Raw genomic sequence first — 20,396 nt, forward strand, 5'->3', positions numbered from 1 at the left:
AGGACTACATCCAGCATCTCTACGATCGTCTCCATGGGAGAATAGCAGCCTGCATTGCTGCGAAAGGTGGATATACACTGTACCAGTGCCGACATTGTGCATGCTCTGTTGCCTGTGTGTATGTGCCTGTGGTTCTGTCAGTGTGATCATGTGATGTATCTGACCCCAGGAATGTGTCAATAAAGTTTCCCCTTCCTGGGACAATGAATTCACGGTGTTCTTATTTCAATTTCCAGGAGTGTATTTTAATAACATTGCCGACAGAAACGAGCAAGAACCACGTGGCATAAGAATTTGTACAGCATTGGTAAGACAATACTGTCCCTGTTGCTGTGTGTGGTGGCTTCAGGTACGTGTGTATGAGCAGTTTGCAAGACTTGACCCCACCTGGTCTATAAGGTGGTTTAACGTTGTCATCGCCGGACATTCGTTGTATTGCAGAGTGGCACCAACCCTGTTCTAGAAATATTTTTACGAAGTGACGTAACACTGAAGTATCAACGCTTTATTTGCTTTAAAATATTGAAGACTTGTCTTCCATTTCTATGAAATAATAAAAGAGCAAAGAGATTGTGATGTCAAAAATAAATTAAAAAATTAACAACAATTCATTCATAGTATACAGCAAAACTAGAAAGTAGTTGATTGCTACCTGTGACTACATAGTTATCCTTTAGCCCTTGAAAACAAACAAATTAACACGGAAGACAGTGTTCTTTACCATCAGTTTTCATCGTAGTACCCACATTTTGGTGTGATCCCCGATTACAACATGATTTTTGACCAGCGTTTCAAAAAATTAAAATAATTAGGAGAATACTGGTGTTTGTTTTTATTTTTATTTTACTTTTTTTTAATTAATAAATTTATTTTTTTAGTATTCAACCACTTCATCACGTTCCGAGAAAAGCAGCGAAATGTGGGCGGACTAAGTTTTCTGTTACTTACGTATTTAATTTAATGTTTTGGACCTATGTGTCTGGAAACTGAGAGTGTCAATTTTTTTCAATCTGTATTCGATTTCTGTGTTTATTACAGGAAATAACAGGAATAAGAAACCGAAATTTGGTTATTTTGAGCGGTTTTGACAGGTTAAACTGGTGTGGAAAAAACCGATATAAACGAAAACCGGTTGTGAGTGAACACATGGTGCGTTGTGGGGCGATCACTCTGTTTTTAAAATAATTGAAAAGCCACGATCGCTTCAATATCGTTTACTAGATGACCGGTTTCAGCACTCTGAAGGTGCAATCATCGGATCTGTGAAGGTATAACATTACAGGTTTGAGGGAGGGCTTACATGAGTTAACTATATACATTACAGTTATTACAGAACCACATGCCTGAAACGTGGATTAACATTTATAAAATCATATGGACACCATGACACATGAGGCAGACCATCTGATAAAAATCATTGTCACAGCCAATAAAAAATAATAAAAAATAAAAACAATAAAAAATAATAAAAAATCAAATGAGAGCAGTTTGGTTGTGAAAATGTGTGTGGTTCTGTAATAATTGCAATGTACCAGGTGATGAAAAAGTCAGTATAAATTTGAAAACTGAATAAATCACGGAATAATTTAGATAGAGAAGTACAAATTGACACACATGCTTGGAATGAGATGGGGTTTTATTAGAACCAAAAAAGTACAAAAATTCAAAAAAATGTCCGACCGATGGCGCTTCATCTGATCAGAATAGCAATAATTAGCGTAACGAAGTAAGAGAAAGCAAAGACGATGTTCTTTACAGGAAATGCTCAATATGTCCACCATCATTACTCAACAACAGCTGTAGTCGAGGAATAATGTTGTGAACAGCACTGTACAACATGTCCGGAGTTACGGTGAGGCATTGACGTCGGGTGTTGCCTTTCAGCATCCCTAGAGATGTCGGTCGATCACGATACACTTGCGACTTCAGGTAACCCCAAAGACAATAATCGCACGGACTGAGGTCTGGGGACCTGGGAGAAAGTGGCGGCTGAGCACACAATCATCACCAAACGACGCGCGCAAGAGGTCTTTCACGCGTCTAGCAATATGGGGTGGTTCTAATAAAACCCCATGTCATTCCAAGCATGTGTGTCAATTTTTACCTCTCTATCTGCATTATTCCGTGATTTATTAAGTTTTCAAATTTATACTGACTTTTACATCACCCTGTATATAGTTAACTCATGTAAGCGATCGTGGCTTTTCAATTATTTTAATAACCTGTTGTTTCAGCGATAACCACCATCCCTAGTGAAAGTGCTGTAGCAGACGCTCTTGGCACGAGCAGTCGATTGAGGCAAGAGAGTCGCTCGTGTAAAGGCAGCTTCTCGAGTGCAGCCAGCAAGCCACTGGTTTATGCCCTCTGTAATTTGTGTGTAACATCTTTTCTAAGCAGCCGCCGTTGAGACGAACGGTTGCGCTTGCTAAGCGGCGTTGGCGCATTGAGCGCCGCGGTGCCGGCTGCAGGGTGAGGTCCGCCCAGCGAACACTTCTGTGCAGTGTGGGTCCGTCGCGGCTGCATCCGGCAGGAAGTACGTAATTGCCGGCGATAAGGCGGTGGGCCTTGCGTGGGCGGTGGCGGGGAAGGCTGCCGGATTATCGCGGCGTCCGGCCCTTCTGCCGCCTCAGATAAGCTGAGACAAACTCCCTGCGATGTGCTGGCGCACTGTTCGGTACAGCGCCTCTGGACCACATGCTGCACAGGCCCGAGCGTGCCTCCGATAGTAAGGAGAACGGGACCCGTTGAAAGCGACAACAGTCTCTTTAGACTACCGGAGGTTGTGATAATGGCGCGAGGGGCCCTGGAAGTAAATGTTTATGTACTAAACTTGCCTCATACCATAAACCGCGTATGCTCGTTCTTTGATTCAAATGTGATTATCCTGTCGCAGGTTCGAATACTGCCTCGGGCATGGGTGTGTGTGATGTCCTTAGGTTAGTTAGGTTTAAGTAGTTCTAAGTTCTAGGGGACTTATGACCTAAGATGTTGAGTCCCATAGTGCTCAGAGCCATTTGAACCATTTTGTGATTATCCCGACTGTTTGTTAACTACAGTGATACACTACTGACCATTAAAATTGCTACACCACGAAGATGACGTGCTACAGACGCGACATTTAACCGACAGGAAGAAGATGCTGTGATATGCAAATGATAAGCTTTTCAGAGCATTCACACAAGGTTGGCGCCGGTGGCGTCACCTACAACGTGCTGACACGAGTAAAGTTTCCAACCGATTTCTCATACACAAACAGCAGTTGACCGGCGTTGCCTGGAGAAACGTTGTTGTGATACCTCGTGCAAGGAGGAGAAATACGTACCATCACGTTTCCGACTTTGGTAAAGGTCGGATTGTAGCCTTTCGCGATTGCGGTTTATCGTATCGCGACATTGCTGCTCTCGTTGGTCGAGATCCAATGACTGTTAGCAGAATATGGAATCGGTGGGTTCAGTAGGGTAATACGGAACGCCGTGCTGGATCCCAATGGCCTTGTATCACTAGCAGTCGAGATGACAGGCATCTCATCCGCATGGCTGTAACGGATCGTGCAGCCACGTCTCGATCCCTGAGTCAACAGATGGGGACGTTTGCAAGACAACAACTATCTGCACGAACAGTTCGACGACGTTTGTAGCAGCATGGGCTATCAGCTCGGAGACCATGGCTGCGCTTACCCTTGACGCTGCATCACAGACAGGAGCGCCTGCGATGGTGTACTCAACGACGAACCTCGGTACACGAATTTCAAAACGTCATTTATTCGGATGAATCCAGGTTCTGTTTGCAGCATCATGATAGTCGCATCCGTGTTTGGCGACATCGCGTTGAACCCACATTGGAAGCGTGTATTCGTCATCGACATACTGGCGTATCATAGGGCATGATGGTATGAGGTGCCATTGGTTACACGTCTCGGTCACCTCTTGTTCGCATTGACGGCACATTGAACAGTGGACGTTACATTTCAGATGTGTTACGACCCGTGGCTCTACCGTTCATTCGATCCCTGCGAAACCCTACATATCAGCAGGATAATGCACGACCGCATGTTGCAGACCGTGTACGGACCTTTCTGGATACAGAAAACGTTCGACTGCTGCCCTGGCCAGCACATTCTCCAGATCTCTCACCAACTGAAAACGTCTGGTGAATGGTGGCCGAGCAACTGGCTCGTCACAATACGCCAGTCTCTACTCTTGATGAACGGTGGTATCGTGTTGAAGCTGCATGGGCAGCTGTACCTGTACACGCCATCCGAGATCTGTTTGACGCAATACCCAGGCGTATCAAGGCTGTTATTACGGCCATAGGTGGGTGTTCTGGGTACTGATTTCTCAGGATCTATGCACTCAAATTGCGTGAAAATGTAATCACATGTCAGTTCTAGTGTAATGTATTTGTCCAATGAATACCCGTTTATCATATGCATTTCTTCATGGTGTAGCAATTTTAATGGCCAGTAGTGTATTTATGTTACTGGACATAGGGCCTTGTATGAAAGCATTACATACTAATTAAAGCAGAACACTGTGCACACATTGGTTTCATAAATCATTTAAATTAGTCACAGTATTTTTATTTCATATTAAAGTTTCAGATACTAAATTAGGGCACCAACTGAATGTAAACATCTTATACTGTGTTTAGCGAAGAGACTGAAAGTGCCTGAAAGGCTTTACAGGGCGTCCCACATAAAAACTATACGCCTCACGTACCGATTATCGTCTCAGGTCGAACTGCCTGTGAAATGGTAACACTGTCTCAAAATTAGACTACACTGTACTTCCAGCATCCCTTATAAACAGGTAACTACACGTTTTTAACGTTACTATTTTCTGTTCTTTTTCAGTTAGTTCATTGTTATTTGAATCTCGGGCGTGAGGCGTAACGGTTTGATGTGGGACATCCTTTGTAAAGGCAGTCTCCTCAGAACATTGCAAGTGAGGTGGGGGTTGGCATAACAAGACAGGAGAAGGAAGAAAAAGGAAAACTCTTGAAAGTGGTGCAATGACGATTGTGATGAGAAAGGACTGAAAATTTGAAAATGTCTGAACGTGAAATTCAAGACAAAGCTTTGAGGGGTGTGGTTTGAGCCGGGGAGATGAAAAGAAACTGTTGTCTGTACCAATCATAAAGGAAAATGCACTGATTTTGTATGAAAAATTACATGGAGCTAATGGAAATGAAACTTTTACAGCGACTCAAGGCAGAAAAACGGCATGGCGTTCGAAATGTAAATATTTCCGGCGAGAAGCTGTCTGCTGCCGAAACAGCTGCCAGTTAATTTGTTCCGAAATTTGAAAACTTAGTTAAAGAGCTTCATCTGTCCCCTTCATCTGATTTACGAGCCTGGCTTAAACTACAAAATGCTCCTACAACAGTTCTTGCTGCTCAAAAGGAGACTGTAACAGGAACAAAACTTGCCAAACAGAATAACTGTTGCTCTCTGCAGTAAAGCTTATGGCTCTCACAAGATACTGTATGGTTACGTTACTGGTCAATAAAACTGTTTCTGTGATAATCCGACCTTCTTTTTGTGTTCCGACCACGCTCCCGGTCCGTAGGTGACGGATTAGCGAGGTTCTACAATACATTTTCTAAACTGCAGATAGAGTAATGGGGAAAAAATTAGGTGGTCAAAGTTTCAAAGTTAGCATGGATTTTAGGATACATTGAAAGGTCAATACTATCAGCTACCATTCCAATTGTGGTCAATATTTCAGAAACACAATGAAATTTTGACCGCCCAGAAATAAATAAACTGATCGAAAGTTTTCTTAAGTGCTTTATTAAACTTCATAAACTAAAAAACCTAGCACGGTTTAATCATAATCATAATCAAAATTATAAATATAGCTGCGCACAATACCTTGAATTTCACCCATCTTATTTTTTTGAATAGGGTAAAGGTGCATAAAATATGTATATATTTCACTTTGAAGACCCAGAATTCGACATGAATAGATCTGATGGGAGGAAATTGTTGAAATGCGATAGAGTGCAATAATTGTATACCAGTGTTTGGAAATTTAAGTGAATACCTTTCCCTGTCTCACATCATTTGAAACAAATGTTTAAATTGAAATAGTTTATAGAGCAAAGTAGTTTCAAAACATCCACCGCACTTAGACTTAAAGTTATCTGTTCTTCATTTACCGAATCTCGTTTCCTGTTACCAGAGATATTTGACGTTATACGTTGTACCAGAAACACTGCCTGAACCACAACAGCTTGCTGTTTGAGGAATCTTCGACTCATGCTTGTTATTCTTCTTGCAGGCGCATTAACAGTTAAAAATGATGATTAAAACAACAGTCAAGATCGCAATAACATTTGTTTATTATTACCGCTTTCGGCTTATGTTAAAGCCATCCTCAGATTGTTTAGGTCCCCTATGGCTGGTACCAGCGGCTCCTCGGTTCTTCACCTGGTACCACGATCTGAGGATGGCTTCACCATACACCGAAACGTGTAATAATAAACAAATATTACTGCAGTCTCGATTGTTGTTTTAATCAAAGTCAGCAGCAGATCGCTGCTCTCCAGAGACAATGTTATCTAAATTTATGGATTAAAAGTGAGGCTTGTTCTACATAACGATAGTTAATGTGTGTGTTCCTTAGTTCCACACTGTCATTGGTATCAACACTGTTTATTAAATTGTGTATCCATAATTCTTAGGTAACAATGACCAGTGGTCAAAGTAACACGAAAGAGAGGAATCACGCACATGACCTCAGAAATCGTAATATAGTAGCAGATATATAAATGTCAACGAAAAACTAATCAGTAGTCTGTTTTGAGGGTTAATCGAATAACATGCACGATATAGTTGAAAACACCGATCGCTTTGCAGTTTAACGATATAAGTGGGTTTTGCACAACTTGATTTTAACACACTATTTTATATACAACACAGTTTCATCAACTGTTGCACAAGAAAATTTACCACTAAACTATACATACTAAACACCCAACTGAGAGCCAGTGTAGAACTGTACAACATTTGGTGTATGAGTGGTAAAAGTAAGAACGGCAGTTTACGATACAAAAAACTGATGGCATTATCTTGAGATGTGATATTAAAATTCATAAGAAATTTGTGAAAATATGAGAGTCAGTCATATGAAAACAGAACACCTACCGCAACGTGACCATGCAGTGGTTCCATTCGAAAGTAATCACCATGCGCTTTAACTCATTTATCTCACAGGGAGACGAGACGAACAATTCTTGATCCGTAGAACGTGGTCGGCCACAGACGTATCCACAACCGCATGCACTCATGCCTTCATCGTCCGGTGGAAACCGACGTCGAAGCATGACTTTCTTCAGGACACCAAAGTTGAAAAAATCACACGATGAAAGATCAGGGATTTTTTTTTTTTTTTTTTTTGGTTATGGTTTTAGGGCGCAAACTCCTAAGGTAATTAGCGCTCGAAGATCAGGGCTGTTAACGGGGATGTTGCGGTGTTTCCTAACCAAATCGCTGAAGCGTAACCTTCGTTCGATTGGCGATGTTGGGGGTGGGCCTTATCGGGCATCATGACCTTACGTGGTGCCTCCATTTCGAGGCCAAGAGCAAACGACAAAGGCAACGGTGGAAATATCCCACATCTGCCCCGCCAAAAAAGTCCAGAGCTGTTCACACAAGTTCCTATAAGGTCACGATCACCTTCTTCTTCGAGCTTGGAAGCACAATCAGTGCATAGTGCTATGAGGATATTTTGCAGAAATGCGACGCGCCACGGAGTCAAGACGTCCAGGAATTCTGTGGGACGGAATCATCCTGTTGCATGATATCGTATTCCTACGCACTACCAGTCGGACTGAGGCTACGTTTGCCGGCCGGGGTGGCCGAGCGGTTCTAGGCGCTTCAGTCTGGAACCGCGCGACCGCTACGTACGCAGGTTCGAATCCTGCCTCGGGCATGGATGTGTGTGATGTCTTTAGGTTAGTTAGGTTTAAGTAGTTCTAAGTTCTAGGGGACTGATGACCTCAGATGTTAAGTCCCATAATGCTCAGAACCATTTGAACCATATTTATTTTTTTTAATTTATTTTGAGACTACGTTTCAGCGACTTGGCAGAAAAACACCGCAGCATCCTCCGCACATCCCGGATCTTTTACCGTGTGATTTTCACATCTTTGGCGACCTGAAGAAAGTAATGCGTGGACGTCTGTTTCCGCCGGACGAGAAAATGCAAGAGTAGGTGCGGTTGTAGATGCGCCAGTGGCCGACCGCTTTTACGAAACAAGAATTGATCGAATCGTTCCCCAGTGGGAGAAATGTCTTAACAAGTGCGGTGATTACATTTGAATACAACCATTCCATGGTCCCGTTGTGACGAGTGTCCGGTTTTCATTTGATTGTCCCTTATAAGTTGGAGGATCCCCAGCCGATAAGAAGTGGAGTGCTAGCACCACGAAATGACAGCGACTTTCTACATCTACATATATACTCCGCTAGCCACCAAGCGGTGTGTGGCGGAGGCACAATTCGCGCCAGCAAAATCCCCCCCCTCTGTTCCACTCTCGGATCGCGCGAGGGAAAAACGACTGTCTGAACGCCTCAGTAGGAGCTCTTATTTCCCTTATCTTTGAATGATGATCATTACGCGATTTGAAAGTTGGTGGTAATAATATATGCTCTACATCCTCGGTGAAGATTGGATTTTGGAATTTAGTGAGCAGCCCCTTCTGTTTAGCACGTCGTCTGTCTGCAAGTGTGTCCCACTTCAAACTTTCTATGAGTTTTGTAACGCTCTCGCGATGGCTAAATGTACCAGTCACGAATCTTGCCGCTCTTCTTTGGACCTTCTCAGTCTCTTGAATCAGACCCAACTGGTAAGGGTCCCATACAGACGAACAATACTCTAAGACTGGACGAACTAAAGTATTGTAAGCTATTTCCTTTTTGAAGGACTGCATCGCTTCAGGATTCTACCAATGAACTGCAATCTAGAGTTCGCCTTACCCGTTACTTGTGTAATCTGATCATTCCATTTGAGATCATTTCGAATAGTCACACCCAGATACTTGACTGATGTTACCGCTTCCAAAGACTGATCATTTCTTTTGTACTCATACATTAATGGGGATTTTCGCCTTGTTATACGCAGTAGGTTACACTTACTAATACTGAGAGATAACTGCCAGTCATTACACCACGCATTTATTTTGTGCAAATCCTCATTGATTTGTTCACAATTTTCGTGTGATACTACTTTCCTGTAGACTACGCCGGCCGAAGTGGCCGAGCGGTTCTAGGCGCTACAGTCTGGAACCGCGCGACCGCTACGGTCGCAGGTTCGAATCCTGCCTCGGGCATGGATGTATGTGATGTCCTTAGGTTAGTTAGGTTTAATTAGTTCTAAGTTCTAGGGGACTGATGACCTGAGAAGTTAAGTCCCATAGTGCTCAGAGCCATTTGAACCTGTAGACTACAACATCGTCGGCAAACAGTCTAAGGCCGCTGTCAATACCATCAACCAGATCGTTTATGTAAATCGTAAAAAGCAGAGGACCTATTACGCTGCCCTGGGGCACACCTGAAGTTACTCTTGTTTCTGTTGAAGTTACCCCGTTCAGGACGACATACTGCTCCCTGTCTGTTAGAAAATTTTCTATCCAACCGCATATGTCATTGGATAGACCGTAGGTTCGCGCTTTTTGTAGCAAGCGACAGTGCGGAACTGAGTCGAACGCCTTTCGAAAGTCGAGAAATATGGCATCAACCTGTGAGCCGGTGTCTAGAGCCTATTGTAAACCATGCACAAAGAGGGCCAGCTGTGTCTCGCATGACCGCTGTTTCCTAAAACCGTACTGGTTTCGGCAGATGAGCTTCTCAGAGTCTAGAAAGGTCATTATGTCTGAACACAAAATATGTTCCATGATTCTACAACAAATCGATGACAGCGAAGTTGGCCGGTAATTATGTGCATCCGATTTTTTACCCTTGTTGTAGATTGCTGTGACCTGGGCCTTCCAGTCCCGTGGAACTTCCCGCTGTTCCAATGATCTCTGATAGATGACGAATAAGAATGGTGCTATATTTGTAGCATAGTCAGCATAAAATCTTATGGGGATACCGTCTGGGCCAGATGCCATTCTGGCGTCTGAGGATCTTAACTGTTTTACAATTCCAGATACACTAAACACTATGTCAGCCATCCTTTCGTTTGTTCCATAATTGAAAGGAGGAATGGTGCTGCAGTCCTCTATAGTAAACGAGTTTTTGAAAACTAGGTTTAGACCTTCAGTCAGCTGCTTAAGCACAACCGAATCGCATGGCATCTGGCACATGCCAGCTCAAGTTGACGAATCCGCTGTCTACAAGTAGACCTACTCCACGAAATGGCTTACGTAGGAACGTGGTCGCCACTATAGTGATCCTTACCTGCGCGCTGTGTGTTACGTCAAAAATATCTTATGTGTCAAATGCAATAAGACGCTCCCCATGGTTCCACACTTGTTCCATCTTTTCCTAAATGTACATCCATGACTCATCGCTGTGTGTATCAGACAGTCAAGGTCTGTGTAGAAGAGGGCAGGTGAACGCTACAATAATCCTTTGCAGTGGTAACCATTTTGCGTGTTTATATAACTGCAGCAGACTGTTTATAGTTTTTCTCAAGATATCAGGTTCCTAGTGTCTAAAACTTTGAAATGGAATACTGTGCTGCACCGAATTGTAGCAGCAATTCCATAAAAGGGATAAGGACATTCGGATTTCCTACAATGAAAGACGAGGGAGCAAAATGATTACAAAACTGAAGAAGAGACAATTGGAAACCAAGTACACATTTTAGCTTGAGTGAGGTTAAGAGCTGAATTTCACAATCAAAACTGTGACATCTTATTTTTCTATAGTATATACGATGTGTATATGCTTCACTTTGACGATCCAAAATCCGAGATAAATAGATCTGATGGGGGGAAGCTGTTAAAATGGAGTACAGTGCAATAAAACTTCTCATCAGTGTTGGGAAATTTCAGTGTGAACCTTTCCCTGTCTCACATCGTTTGAAACACAGGTTTAAACCAAAATACTTTAAAGTTAAATCTGGACTTTATGGAGCGTGCTAATTACTGCGAACAGCTGACTGTTGCTGCTTCCTAGCAAAACATGTAATCAGTGAGTTGTACCCTTTGGTTACTGCATTGTTAGTATCCTTTGTTCAGCTTTCCCTTAAAGCATGTTGAGCTTTGATGTTGTAGGTTATCCTTCCCTGTCTTCCAGTCATTCAGTCATAGTAGTATGAGTTAGAAAAACGTTACACCGCTGTGCCTATACAGCTATTGTGACCAGTGCGTTTCCACTATTTGCATTAAATATGCATATGTTTATAAAAAGGGACTATTACAGAACTCTTGCCATATTATTGATTTTCAAGAGTTACCATACGACTATTACAAAGATTCAAATGTCATAGAACTGTTTTAAGTATCACTCAAAGTTTATTTTTTATGAATACATCGAAAACCAGTCACCTGTAAGAAGCCCTGTTTCATAAATATGAACACAAATTTCTCGACACAAAAGCTGCATTAGCAATGAGCGCCGTATTTAAACGGTTTATCTTGGCGTTGTACAAACAAAAGTGACAGCCACATCTCGATGATGTGGATATGGTTGACGAATTTTTACGTAAGACGTGCAGATTTGCGAGTTTTTTCTACCTGCACTAAAAAATTGGCTTCGCGTGATGTCCATGTTGGAACCAATCAGTGGTAAATAAGTATTAGGAAGAAAGAAGAAGGATTAGTGTTTATCATCATCGACAACGTCTTCTTTAGAGACGGAGTGCGATCTCCAACTGGGAAGGGATGGGGAAGGAAATCGGTCGTTCACTTTCGAAGGAACCACACCGACGTTTGCCTTCAAGAGGGTATGCCCTCTTTGAACGCTGGAAAGATAGGATATTTTCGTGATTTTTTTTTTCAAGTACAAAGTAATGCTAAATCTGATGATATAATTTTATTCCTTATTCTTTTGTCTTATAAAATAATTTTTGTGTCAACCCTCGCAGCCGGAACACTGGTCATCGGTGGGAATTTCCGAAGTCCTCCTGTTGGGCCTATAACAAAATAATTTTGTATAGGTCATTTTCAATATTTTCTATTAGCATGCAGAGGGTAACAGCAAAATATTAATTTACAACAAAAGGATGACGTATTGCAAAAAATGTCATTTATTTCGCCCAAGAAACTCGAGACAGAAGCGCACACCGAAAATAGACTGTTAAAGATATCGCAAAACGGCAACATATGATGACAGATAATTCAGTTTAAAATGCCAGCATCAAATTCCGATCGAAGTCGTATGTACCGTTTTAAAGTTATGTTTCCCACCAGTTTGAAAAACACGGTTTCGAAAAATACGCGTTTCAAGTTTTGGGATAGATTCTTTTGTACTTAAGATAAACATACCCCTAGTCACCTATCCCTGGACAATACAGCAATTCTTTCAGATGCAAAAGGAAGGCATGCTTCCTGCTGCTCGTGGCCATGGTGGTCCCGTGGTCCTCTTTAGCAGCTTCTGTTATCCACTGCTCTGCTCACAATATACGCTTTTGTGCAAAAGTTGTAAAAGGCCGGTCCGATCTCAGATTCGAGCACTTTCATAATCCCATAATGTTCGTTCAGCCGTCGTTGAAATCTCATGCTGCTACACTGGCCGCGATGTCGACTATTTTTTCCTGCTGGCAATGGTTTTCAGAGACTTTTTTTTCACAAATCGTCTTCGTAGCTCGATGGCGGAGTTTCTGGCAAACATAGCATGGACACTGCAATAAAGTACATATTCCAGAGAACTTTTTAAGCGATAAAATTAAAAATAAGATAAAATAAAAATATCAGTTTTTTCAAATTTTCATGGAGTAAGTGACTTACAGAAAACAAGCAAAAACTAAATTCAGATGACAGCATGCGGTTTGAATCTTCCCCCTTGCGAATGCGGGTCCAGTATCATACTACCGCGTCAGCTCGCCAGTTTAATATCCCATCGCCATACATAACTTTTAAGAGACGGAGTGCAAGCGTAGCTTGAGCTACGCTGGAGCAAGAAGTCGGTCACTCCTTCATTCGCGTTAAATTATCTTGAGAAGCCACAGGACACTTAAATCTGGATTAGTTCCCATTCCTGCTGATTCCACGATCCTGGGGCTGCATCATTCAGTCTACCGGCTTTAGAGTAGTGTTGCTCTTTCAAAGCTGATAAGTTAATTCTTAAATGCAATTAAAAGCACAATGCATCCAGTTTCTCACACATAAGTCGGTTAATATCGACATTCTGCTTCATTATTTTGGTAATGTGAAACATCCCCTTACAAAAATTAATGAATTACTATGCTGACAAACTTCTTACGTTATTTGATTTTCAAACAGCTGAGCAGAACTGAACGTACTCAGACATTTCTCTCTACTTATTCTGATCAACACTAAACTAACACATAATATTTTTAGCGCAACGCAATCTCACTTTCAATAATCCCTACAAAAGAATGGCCCTGACTAACAATAGCCTATACCTTTCATGAATCACTTACCTCACAAAAATCTTCGTTACTCGAACTACTGCAATACAGCAAGCGCCAATACTGCCAGCTAAATAAAAGATTCTAACTACTGAAGGCACTAACTATTCATAGGAATAGTTATCAAATGAAAGATTTTGATAGAGGACAAACAATGTATTTACCTTAATAATGTTCCAAAGTCATCATATATATCTATCTATCAATTCATGACAGCCATCTTTACAAATTTCCTTTTTCTGGCGGACACACGTCAAGATCGTCCGTTCTCAAAACTCTGCCACCTCTCTCTCCACATCCACCACTGCTGGCGGCTCACCTCCAACTGTCCAACGCTATGCGTTGTTCACATCCAACTGCCCAACACTACACAAGCGAATATTCCAACAGTGAGTCCAACCAGCCACAGACTGCACACAGCACTGTCAGTGATTTTCATACAGAGCGCTACGTGGCGTTACCAACATAAAAACCTAAACAGCCTACTTACAAATGATGATGCCTCCGTTTCTTGGACTCAGGTTTTCGGCACCTTATTTTTCTAGGTTTCCCATTTAAGTTCGTCGAGTATCTCTGTCACACTTTAACGAGTGAAATTTTTTATTTTGTTATTTTTATTTGTTTATTTATTTTAGTCATCAATCTTCTGACTAGTTTGATGTGGCCCGCGAAGAATTCCTGTCTTTTGCCAACCTTTTCATCACAGAGTAGCATTTGCAACCTATGGCCTTAATTACTTGCTGAACGTATTCCAATATCTGTCTTCCTTTACATTTCACCCTCTACAGCACACTCTAGTGCCATGGAAGTTATTCCCTGAAGTCCTAACACAGCGGCGGCCGAGATTCCGACTCGCGGGCCGTAGCCGGGCATGAGTGTCGGAGCACTCGGCCTCGCTTCACATTTCCCCCACCGGCACGTCATACTGAGCCTGGGCCAACGGGCCCTGCAACAAACTTGTAACCCCACGCTAGTCGGCTTGTGCGCCACACTTAGCGAAAGGTCGGCTCCGTGTAGGGCCCGCTGGAAATCAATATTTAATTAATAGTACCCACTTGAGGACAATTTTATGGAAATGGAAGAGGAGGTAGATGAAGATGAAATGGGAGACATTATACTGCGTGAAGAGTTTGATAGAGCACTGAAAGACCTAATTCGAAACAAGGCCCCGGGAATAGAAAACATTCCATTAGAACTACTGACAGCCTTGGGAGAGCCAGTCCTGTCAAAACTCTACCATCTGGTGAGCAAGATGTATGAGACAGGCGAAATTCCCTCAGACTTCAAGAAGAATATAATAATTACAATCCCAAAGAAAGTAGTGTTGACAGATGTGAAAATTACCGAACTATCAGTTTAATAAGTCACAGCTGCAAAATACTAACGCGATACCTTACAGACGAATTGAAAAACTGGTAGAAGCCGACCTCGGGGAAGATCAGTTTGGATTCCGTAGAAATGTTGGAACACGTGAGGCAATACTGACCCTACGACTTATCTTAGAAGAAAGATTAAGGAAAGGCAAACCTACGTTTCTAGCATTTGTAGACTTAGAGAAAGCTTTTGACAATGTTGACTGGAATACTCTCTTTCAAATTCTGAAGGTGGCAGGGATAAAATACAGGGAGCGAAAGGCTATTTACAGTTTGTACAGAAACCAGATGGCAGTTATAAGAGTCGAGGGACATGAAAGGGAAGCAATGGTAGGAGAGGGAGTGAGACAGGGTTGTAGCCTCTCCCCGATGTTGTTCAATCAGTATATTGAGCAAGCAGTGAAGGAAACAAAATAAAAGTTCGGAGTAGGTATTAAAGTCCATGGAGAAGAAATAAAAACTTTGAGGTTCACCAATGACATTGTAGTTCTGTCAGAGACAGCAGAGGACTTGGAAGAGCAGTTGAACGGAATGGACAGTGTCTTGAAGGGAGGACATAAGATGAACATCAACAAAAGCAAAACGAGGATAATGGAATGTAGTCGAATTAAGTCGGGTGATGCTGAGGGAATTAGATTAGGAAATGAGACACTTAAAGTAGTAAAGGAGTTTTGCTATTTGGGGAGCAAAATCACTGATAATGGCCGAAGTAGAGAGGATATAAAATGTAGACTGGCAATGGCAAGGAAAGCGTTTCTGAAGAATAGAAATTTGTTAACATCGAGTATAGATTTAAGTGTCAGGAAGTCGTTTCTGAAATTATTTGTATGGAGTGTAGCCATGTATGGAAGTGAAACATGGACGATAAATAGTTTAGACAAGAAGAGAATAGAAGCTTTCGAAATGTGGTGCTACAGAAGAATGCTGAAGATTAGATGGGTAGATCACATAACTAATGAGGAGGTATTGAACAGAATTGGGGAGAAGAGAAGTTTGTGGCACAACTTGACTAGAAGAAGGGATCGGTTGGTAGGACATGTTCTGAGACATCGAGGGATCACCAATTTAGTACTGGAGCGCAGCGTGGAGGATAAAAATTGTAGAGGGAGGCCAAGAGATGAATACTGTAAGCAGATTCAGAAGGATGTAGGCTGCAGTAAGTACTGGGAGATGAAGAGGCTTGCACAGGATTGAGTAGCATGGAGAGCTGCATCAAACCAGTCTCAGGACTGAAGACCACAACAACAACAACCCACTAAAGGCCTTAGTTCCGTCGCGTGTTATCGAGGACTTGCATGTATTTGAACACGCAGTTAAGAATCATTAAACTCGTCTGGGATAGTTACTCACTCCCTGTCGGAGAGGGCTGCTGGCACTCGTAATGCCTGCAGTGTCAAGTGCTGTGAGGTACACGCTACGGCCTGTCTTTCTCGTGGGGCTCGGTCTGAGCACAAGGAGGTGACAGAGGGGGAAACGCGCCGCATTTAAATGGCAGTGCAGTCCCACTGCATAATTTTTATGTGATACAAACTGTCGTCGTATTGACAGACACACTTTCACAGAGTTTCGCACTCAGGTTGCCACGTAATCGTGACTTGTTTACTTTCATAGACGAAAAAAAGGTCTTTCACACAAATACACTCATGCTCATATATTAAGGATAACTGCAGAATGTGGTGTCACACAACGTGGCACTACACAAAACTGTCGCTAATAGCATAGGCACATAGGAAACACACACGATACAATCTGTAAGTCCACGGTATTGGTGATAAGTTGAGAAAACCGTCCCTAAACACATGTGCTACAAAACGCCACTGTTTCCTGTGCAGGTACCCAGACATCAATATGGGATATGATCACCATGCACACGTACACTGGCCGCACAACGGGTTGGCATACTCTGGATCAGGTGATCGAGCACTGCTGGGGTATAGCCTCCATTCTTGCACCAGTGCCTGAAGTGTCGTAGAGGTTTGAAGACGTGCAGCGATACATCGACCGAGAGCATCCCAGACGTGCTCGATGGGGTTTAGGTCTGGAGAACAGGCAGGCCGGTCCATTCGCCTGATATCTTCTGTTTCAAGGTACTCCTCCACGATGGCAGCTCGGTGGGTCCGTGCGTTATCATCCATCAGGAGGAAGGTGGGATCCACTGCACCCCTGAAAAGGCGGACATACTGGTGCAAAATGACATCCCGATACACCTGACCTGTTAGAGTTCCTCTGTCAAAGGCATGCAAGGGTGTATATGCACCAATCATAATCCCACCCTACACCACCAAACCACGACCTCCATACAGATCCCTTTCAAGGACATTAAGGGGTTGGTATCTGGTTCCTGGTTCACGCCAGATGAAAACCCGGTGAGAATCACTGTTCAGACTATATCTGAACTCGTCCGTGAACATAACCTGGGACCACTGTTCCAATGACCATATACTGTGTTCTTGACACCGGGCTTCACGGGCTCTCCTGTGGCCAGGGGTAAGTGGAATGCACCTGTTCAGTCGTCTGTAGATTGTGTCTCGGGAGAAAACTGTTCCAGTGGCTGCGGTAAGGTCCAGAGCAAGGCTACCTGCAATACTCCGTGGCCGTCTGCGGGCACTCATGGTGAGATATCGGTCTGAGATATCGGTCTTCTTGTGGTGTTTTACACTGTGGACGTCCCGTGCTGTAGCGCATGAACACGATTCCTGTCTGCTGGAATCGTTGCCATAATCTTGAGATCACACTTTGTGGCACATGAAGGGCCCATGCTACGACCTGCTGTGTTTGACCAGCCTCCAGTCGCCGTAGTATTCTACCCCTCATAACCTCATCAATGTGTTTTCTTTGAGCCATGCACGCTTACTCGCTGCACCGAACTCTGACATCCACCAACACAGCTCTGCGTAAGTGGACTGCTGTCAGCACCACTGTGCGACGACCGCAGGTCAAATACACCGCATGGTCATACCCCGATGTGATTTAAACCCGCAAACCGCCCACCAGAGCGTTGTTTCACCATGTATCAGCATTATCCTTAATTTATGTGTATGAGTGTATATCGATCGAAGTATTGTAGTACCTTTGCAACCTCATTATGGAGACTTGGAAACTTTACTTGAGGAATGCAATGTAGACGTCCTGGACAGTTTTAAAATACAAAAATTTTTCATTAAAACTGAAATTAGCGTACAGGTCAATCAGTTACATCTGCATATGCACAGGGGCGCTTTCAACTGAAATGCCAAACGGTCTCGAAAAAAGCTCGGAAACAAATGTGAAACTGATTTTGATAAATGTTGATAAAACTATCCCTATAATTCTTTCAGTGCTACAATGAATTCTTCAAACCTCGTGTTTTCGTTAACGCCAGTGAACTTGTGGAACTGGACTGTCTTTACCAGGATGTGCGCCTTCTATAAGGCGTTTTTTTTTTAATGCATCCCCACCAAATTAAAAAGAAGAATTCTTTGCGATGTCTCAATGTGGGCAATGTTGCAGTCAAGTCCACTTAAAATGTGACGTCTGCAATCCATTCCGGATATTCTAATTTTCGTTCCTGCTCATTTTCATTCATAAATTCAAAAATAGTGACTTTTAAATCGGAAAATAGTTGACTTAACCAACGCACTTTGCAGTTATACATGCAGACTCCATACTCTTCGTTCATTTCAACTGAAAACTTCTGCAACTGACAATGGAATAACCTGTGCGACTTCAGAAACTTTGCTGTTCGTAGCACCAGTTTCTTCCCGTGCTCCAGACTTGCAAATTTAGCACAAAGTGTTTTCAGATTGTCAACTAAACCTTTTAGTTCTTTCTGCATTGTATTGTAATGTCGTTTCATAGCAAATATCCAGTACCTTCGCTTATGTGAATCGAGAATACGCATCCCTCCCTTCTGCCATTCCCATTCATTTTAAACGATTGCGGCGGTAGATCGCTAGCCGCCCTTTTTTTTTTTTTTACAGCTTCTGGATCTGTGAACGTCATTCAAGTATTTCCGAAGACTGAGCAAAGCCGAGTGACACGCCGGGCCTTGGCCCACACAAGCTGCACGCCTGAAGTTTGGCACGCCATGGCCGGCCCTGTCTTAACAGATGTCCCGTCACCCTGTCCCTTTTTCTTATCAGCGTTTTCCACATGTTCTTTTCTTCCCCGATTCTTCGAAGAACCTCCAAATTCATTCTCTTATCAGTCCACCTTACTATCAATATTCTTTTGGAGCACCACATCCCAAACGCTTCTATTCTCTTCTTCTCCAGTTTTCCCACTATCCGAGATTCACTACCATACAATACTGTGCTCGAAACTTACATACTCAGAAATTTCTTCCTCAAATTAAAGCCTTTCTTTGAAACTGGTAACTGCTCTCGGCCAGGAAGGCCCTCTTTGCCTACATCTACATCTACATACATACGCTGCATTCCACCATACGGTGCGTGGCGGAGGGTACCTCGTACCACAACTAGCATCTTCTCTCCCTGTTCCACTCCCAAACAGAACGAGTGAAAAATGACTGCCTATATGCCTCTGTACGAGCCCTAATCTCTCTTATCTTACCTTTGTGGTCTTTCCGCGAAAAAGTTGGCGGCAGTAAAATTGCTGGTTCTCTAAATTTCCTCAGTAGCGATTCACGAAAAGAACGCCTCCTTTCCTCTAGAGACTCCCACCCGAGTTCCTGAAGCATTTCCGTAACACTCGCGTGATGATCAAACCTACCAGTAACAAATCTAGCAGCCCGCCTCTGAATTGGTTCTATGTCCTCCCTCAATCCGACCTGATAGGGATCCCAAACGCTCGAGCAGTACTCAAGAATAGGTCGTATTAGTGTTTTATAAACGGTCTTCTTTACAGATGAACCATATCTTCCCAAAATTCTACAAATGAACCTAAGACGACCGTCCGCCTTCCCCACAGCTGCCATTACATGTTTGCAAATCTTTAACATCATGCAGCGCGTCAGTAACCGTATATGTATAGAAAATAAACAATTTTTTTCAGCCTTCAGTTGCAAGGTAATTTTTACTCGTTTACCTAGGTTTGGATTCCAGTAATGGAATCTTCTTCAGAACCTATGAATTAAACCACATACGGACGTATGTTACTCACTGAAATGCATCATCAGTCTAATGATTGAATAATAAAGAAATCGTGATACTTACAAAAAATTAAATTATTTTGAGAGCCAAACACTGGCCATGTCACAGATTAAAAATTAAAACAATAAAGACGCATAATCATAGATTATGTCTGTCAAGATTAAAACCATTAAGGCGAACGTAGACGGAGCTACGCCGGCCAGAAATAAGGACCACATGTGAGCGGCGCGGAAAACTAGGCGTCGCGAGCAGTTTCGCGGCGAGGCTCGGCCGCGGCCAAGCGCATGCGCGAGCGCAAGCGCAGGGGCGAGAGACAAACTGTCTCAAAATTATTTAGAGCACATATACATATAAACAAGATGTGACTGAAAGCCGTCCTACAAGTGGACAAA

The 20,396-nt window shown here is 42.8% G+C and overlaps 1 protein-coding gene across 1 annotated transcript in view; it reads left to right on the top strand.

The window, feature by feature from the left end:
• The window catches only part of LOC124614059 (laminin subunit alpha), a 402,758-nt gene that overhangs the window by 95,838 nt on the left and 286,524 nt on the right, over positions 1-20,396 (top strand). The window lies entirely within an intron of this gene.

This window comes from Schistocerca americana, chromosome 4 (genome assembly GCF_021461395.2).
Source record: "Schistocerca americana isolate TAMUIC-IGC-003095 chromosome 4, iqSchAmer2.1, whole genome shotgun sequence".
NCBI classification, from domain to species: Eukaryota; Metazoa; Arthropoda; class Insecta; order Orthoptera; family Acrididae; genus Schistocerca; species Schistocerca americana.